We start from the raw sequence: 7,373 nt of genomic DNA on the forward strand, positions 1-7,373 counted from the left end.
TGGTAGAAAATTATTAATTTTTTACATTAACATAAATGAAAAAATATAAGAGAAAATTTGAGAAAGGGCTTAATTGTAAATGAGCTCTTGCTAACTGACCAATTTTACCTATTCGGCACGACACACACACACACACACACACACACACACACACACACACACACACACACGCACTTTTTTATTAACACATTGGCCGTCTCCCACCAAGGCAGGGTGGCCCGAGAAAGAAAAACTTTCATTCACTCCATCACTGTCTTGCCAGAGGCGCGCTTACAGTACAGTTATAAAACTGCAACATTAACACCCCTCCTTCAGAGTGCAGACACTGTACTTCCCATCTCCAGGACTCAAGTCCGGTCTGCCGGTTTCCCTGAATCCCATCATAAATGTTACCTTGCTCACACTCCAACAGCACGTCAAGTATTAAAAACCATTTGTCTTCATTCGCTCCTATCAAACACACTCCTCACGCATGCTTGCTGGAAGCCCAAGCCCCTTGCACACAAAACCTCCTTTACCTCCTCCCTCCAACCTTTCCCAGGCCGACCCCTACCCCGCCTTCCCTCCACTACAGATTTATACACTCTCGAAGTCATTCTATTTTGTTCCATCTTCTCTACATGTCAAAACCACCTCAACAACCCCCCTCCCCTCAGCCATATGGATAATAGTTTTGGTAATCCCGCACCTCCTCCTAATTTCCAAACTACGAATTCTCTGCATTATACATTATATTCACACCACACATTGCTCTCATGCATTACATCTCAACTGAATCCAGTCTTCTCCTTGCTGCAACATTTACTACCCATATAAGAGCGTTGTTATAACTATAATCTCATACAATCCCCTCTTTGCTTCCATGGACAAAATTCTTTGCCTCCACAGACTCCTAAGTGCACCACTCACCTTTTTTCTTTCATCAATTCTATGATTCGTCTCCTCTTTCATAGACCCATCTGCTGACACGTCCACTCCCAGATATCTGAATACATTCACCTCTTCCATACTCTCTCCCTCCAATCTGATATCCAATCTTTCTTCACCTAGTTATTTTGTCCTCATCACCTTACTCTTTCCTATACTCACTTTAAATTTTCTTCTTTTACATACCCTACCAAACTCATCAACCAACCTCTGCAACTTCTCGTTAGAATCTCCCAGAAGCACAGTGTAATCAGCAAAGAGCAACTGTAACAACTTCCACTTTGTGTTAGATTCTTTATCTTTTAACCCCACACCTCTTGCCAACGCCAGAGCATTCACTTCTCTTACAACCCCATCTATAATTATACTGAACAACCATGGTGACATCACACATCCTTGTCTAAGGCCAACTTTTACTGGGAAATAATCTCCCTCTCTCCTACATATTCTAATCTGAGCCTGACTATCATAAAAACCCTTCACTGCTTTCAGTAACCTACCTCCTATACCATACACCTGCAACATCTGCCACATTGCCTCCCTATCCACCCTGTCATAAGTCTTTTCCAAATCCATAAATGCCACATAAACCTCTTCGCGAATATCTAAATACTGTTTATCTATATGTTTCACTGTAAACACTTGGTCTACACACCTCCTACGATTCCTAAAGCCTCTTTGTTCATCTATCCTACTCTCTGTCTTAATCTTAATTCTTTCAATAATAACTCTTCTATACACTTTACCAAGTATACTCAACAAACTTATTCTCCTATAAATTTTGAACTCTTTTGTCCCCTTTGCCTTCATTTAATGGAACAATGCATGCTCTCTACCAATCCCTAGGTACCTTACCCTCTTACATACATTTATTAGATAAAAGCACCAACCACTCCAAAACTATATCCCCACCTGCTTTTAACATTTCTATCTTTATCCCATCAATCCCAGCTGCCTTACTCCCTTTCATTCTACCTACTGCCTCACGAACTTCCCCCACACTCTCAACTGGCTCTTCCTCACTCTTACAAGATGTTATTCTTCCTTGCCCTATACACGAAATCACAGCTTCCATATCTTCATCAACATTTAACAGTTCCTCAAAATATTCATTCTATCTTCCCGATACCTCTAACTCTCAATTTAATAACTCTCCTCTCCTATTTTTAACTATCAAATCCATTCATTCCCTAGTTTATATATATATATATATATATATATATATATATATATATATATATATATATATATATATATATATATATATATATATATATATAAAACTTCAGCCCCTAGCTGTCAGTTCCACTGTCAAAAATCCTGCTACAGCTTCGCCACATATGAATGTGCGTAACCTGAGCTCCATTAATCAAGAGGGATCACCTGGGCTCCAGTATGGATTTATGGTCACAGCCGTCACAGCAGATTTATACCTAGAACTCGTTGGTTTATAAACCGATCCTCATCTCATGATTAATTACCCCCTAAAAATTATTTGCATCTAGACTATACTCCTAAAATGGCATAACTGTGTGTGTGTGTGTGTGTGCGTATATATATATATATATATATATTTATATATATATATATATATATATATATATATATAAAATATAGGGGGTGGTAGGAGAAAATTCTTAAACAGCTTCAGGGAGAACCTTGAGTTCGATATCAATTGATCTACTACCATATTGAATCATTTGATCTAAGTGGTTAATACACCACCAAACTCAAGTTCTATGTAACATTGTATTATACGAATTAAATCAACTAGTTGTCAACCTATACTACAATACGTCAAGGGAATGTTCCAGGAAGTGTCAGCAGAGAAGATCTCCACATATTTACCTACTACCAACGCATTTACCTACCCTGCTCCGTAACAATTACACTGTTTCTTAACACTAGAACCCTTTAGGCGATAAGTCACTCTAGAAAATAAGAAATAATAATAATAAGAAAATATTATAACCTTTATATTATAATAAGGTAAAAGGACCCCAATGGAAATAAGTCACTCTGTCTGACTTTTTTGGGTTATCCCAGGTTCTCTACACATATGCTGCTATGTATGATAATTCTATGTAACTGTATTGTGTATTTTTAAACTGCAACATTAACACCCCTCCTTCAGAGTGCAGGCACTGTACTTCCCATCTCCAGGACTCAAGTCCGGCCTGCCGGTTTCCCTGAATCCCTTCATAAATGTTACTTTGCTCACACTCCAACAGCACGTCAAGTATTAAAAACCATTTGTCTCCATTCACTCCTATCAAACACGCTCACGCATGCCTGCTGGAAGTCCAAGCCCCTCGCACACAAACCTCCTTTACCCCCTCCCTCCAACCCTTCCTAGGCCGACCCCTACCCCGCCTTCCTTCCACTACAGACTGATACACTCTTGAAGTCATTCTGTTTCGCTCCATTCTCTCTACATGTCCGAACCACCTCAACAACCCTTCCTCAGCCCTCTGGACAACAGTTTTGGTAATCCCGCACCTCCTCCTAACTTCCAAACTACGAATTCTCTGCATTATATTCACACCACACATTGCCCTCAGACATGACATCTCCACTGCCTCCAGCCTTCTCCTCGCTGCAACATTCATCACCCACGCTTCACACCCATATAAGAGCGTTGGTAAAACTATACTCTCATACATTCCCCTCTTTGCCTCCAAGGACAAAGTTCTTTGTCTCCACAGACTCCTAAGTGCACCACTCACTCTTTTTCCCTCATCAATTCTATGATTCACCTCATCTTTCATAGACCCATCTGCTGACACGTCCACTCCCAAATATCTGAATACGTTCACCTCCTCCATACTCTCTCCCTCCAATCTGATATTCAATCTTTCATCACCTAATCTTTTTGTTATCCTCATAACCTTACTCTTTCCTGTATTCACCTTTAATTTTCTTCTTTTGCACACCCTACCAAATTCATCCACCAATCTCTGCAACTTCTCTTCAGAATCTCCCAAGAGCACAGTGTCATCAGCAAAGAGCAGCTGTGACAACTCCCACTTTGTGTGTGATTCTTTATCTTTTAACTCCACGCCTCTTGCCAAGACCCTCGCATTTACTTCTCTTACAACCCCATCTATAAATATATTAAACAACCACGGTGACATCACACATCCTTGTCTAAGGCCTACTTTTACTGGGAAAAAATTTCCCTCTTTCCTACATACTCTAACTTGAGCCTCACTATCCTCGTAAAAACTCTTCACTGCTTTCAGTAACCTACCTCCTACACCATACACTTGCAACATCTGCCACATTGCCCCCCTATCCACCCTGTCATACGCCTTTTCCAAATCCATAAATGCCACAAAGACCTCTTTAGCCTTATCTAAATACTGTTCACTTATATGTTTCACTGTAAACACCTGGTCCACACACCCCCTACCTTTCCTAAAGCCTCCTTGTTCATCTGCTATCCTATTCTCCGTCTTACTCTTAATTCTTTCAATTATAACTCTACCATACACTTTACCAGGTACACTCAACAGACTTATCCCCCTATAATTTTTGCACTCTCTTTTATCCCCTTTGCCTTTATACAAAGGAACTATGCATGCTCTCTGCCAATCCCTAGGTACCTTACCTTCTTCCATACATTTATTAAATAATTGCACCAACCACTCCAAAACTATATCCCCACCTGCTTTTAACATTTCTATCTTTATCCCATCAATCCCGGCTGCCTTACCCCCTTTCATTTTACCTACTGCCTCACGAACTTCCCCCACACTCACAACTGGCTCTTCCTCACTCCTACAAGATGTTATTCCTCCTTGCCCTATACACGAAATCACAGCTTCCCTATCTTCATCAACATTTAACAATTCCTCAAAATATTCCTTCCATCTTCCCAATACCTCTAACTCTCCATTTAATAACTCTCCTCTCCTATTTTTAACTGACAAATCCATTTGTTCTCTAGGCTTTCTTAACTTGTTAATCTCACTCCAAAACTTTTTCTTATTTTCAACAAAATTTGTTGATAACATCTCACCCACTCTCTCATTTGCTCTCTTTTTACATTGCTTCACCACTCTCTTAACTTCTCTCTTTTTCTCCATATACTCTTCCCTCCTTGCATCACTTCTACTTTGTAAAAACTTCTCATATGCTAACTTTTTCTCCCTTACTACTCTCTTTACATCATCATTCCACCAATCGCTCCTCTTCCCTCCTGCACCCACTTTCCTGTAACCACAAACTTCTGCTGAACACTCTAACACTACATTTTTAAACCTACCCCATACCTCTTCGACCCCATTGCCTATGCTCTCATTAGCCCATCTATCCTCCAATAGCTGTTTATATCTTACCCTAACTGCCTCCTCTTTTAGTTTATAAACCTTCACCTCTCTCTTCCCTGATGCTTCTATTCTCCTTGTATCCCATCTACCTTTTACTCTCAGTGTAGCTACAACTAGAAAGTGATCTGATATATCTGTGGCCCCTCTATAAACATGTACATCCTGAAGTCTACTCAACAGTCTTTTATCTACCAATACATAATCCAACAAACTACTGTCATTTCGCCCTACATCATATCGTGTATACTTATTTATCCTCTTTTTCTTAAAATATGTATTACCTATAACTAAACCCCTTTCTATACAAAGTTCAATCAAAGGGCTCCCATTATCATTTACACCTGGCACCCCAAACTTACCTACCACACCCTCTCTAAAAGTTTCTCCTACTTTAGCATTCAAGTCCCCTACCACAATTACTCTCTCACTTGGTTCAAAGGCTCCTATACATTCACTTAACATCTCCCAAAATCTCTCTCTCTCCTCTGCATTCCTCTCTTCTCCAGGTGCATACACGCTTATTATGACCCACTTCTCGCATCCAACCTTTACTTTAATCCACATAATTCTTGAATTTACACATTCATATTCTCTTTTCTCCTTCCATAACTGATCATTTAACATTACTGCTACCCCTTCCTTTGCTCTAACTCTCTCAGATACTCCAGATTTAATCCCATTTATTTCCCCCCACTGAAACTCTCCTACCCCCTTCAGCTTTGTTTCGCTTAGGGCCAGGACATCCAACTTCTTTTCATTCATAACATCAGCAATCATCTGTTTCTTGTCATCCGCACTACATCCACGCACATTTAAGCAACCCAGTTTTATAAAGTTTTTCTTCTTCTCTTTTTTAGTAATTGTATACAGGAGAAGGGGTTACTAGCCCATTGCTCCCGGCATTTTAGTCGCCTCATACGACACGCATGGCTTACGGAGGAAAGATTCTTTTCCACTTCCCCATGGACAATAGAAGAAATAAAAAAGAACAAGAGCTATTTAGAAAAAGGAGAAAAACCTAGATGTATGTATATATATATATGCATGTGCGTGTCTGTGAAGTGTGACCAAAGTGTAAGTAGGAGTAGCAAGATATCCCTGTTATCTTAGCGTGTTTATGAGACAGAAAAAGAAACCAGCAATCCTACCATCATGCAAAACAGTTACAGGTTTTTGTTTCACAGTCATCTGGCAGGACGGTAGTACTTCCCTGGGTGGTTGCTGTCTACCAACCTACTACTAGGTATTGTGTATACCTGAATAAATTTACTTACTTACTTACTGACTTCGCTAGGCCATTCTAAGAAACTCACATGACAATTACTTTTGTTTTCTGTGGTACCCCACGTTTCCTTACCCAGGATGGGTGTGAGGGGATGGGGAGTAGGTGTTGGGGTGGGTGGTGGCCCTCACTTTGTGACGTGGGTTACCACTGATACCTTCTGCCTTGCCTCAGAGAATTTCCCCTCCTATCTGTTGTAGTCTTGCAACATTGCGTAGCTCCTGACGACTCACGAGAGTGCGAAAGATCTAGAGCTAAATATATGCATCCCGATATGGCTTGTTATATATATATATATATATATATATATATATATATATATATATATATATATCTATATATTAGATGAAAAAAGATTTAAAAATTCTATTGGCATTTAAAGAAACACAATGAACGTTTCGGTGAAGAATCAATCACTATCATCAGGATTAACTTCTGGATCCTGATATAACAAGAGAAAATATACAATATGAATTGCATTTATTATACAATATTCAATATACAGCAAGCTCCATCCCCAATTTAAAATTTTGGAATTCCTTATAAGGTAGAAGCTGGTGTTGGGCAGGAGGCAGCCAGTGTCGTGGTCTGACTGTAGTAACGACTCAATAATAGAAAACCCTTAATATAACAAGCTGTCATAAATGTATATAAATAATCGATATTTAATTACAGCTGCTTAAATTATTCTCGTTTATTTCATTATTTTTTGTAATAATTTTCCAGGTTATGTGCTATACATAAAACTTTTAAAATATATATATAATACTGAATCTAAAATGCTATTTTTTAGTAAATGTCTTTCATTTACAGACTTCAAAGGCACTCTTCTG

This window comes from Cherax quadricarinatus, chromosome 72, assembly GCF_038502225.1.
Source record: "Cherax quadricarinatus isolate ZL_2023a chromosome 72, ASM3850222v1, whole genome shotgun sequence".
In the NCBI taxonomy this organism is placed as follows: Eukaryota; Metazoa; Arthropoda; class Malacostraca; order Decapoda; family Parastacidae; genus Cherax; species Cherax quadricarinatus.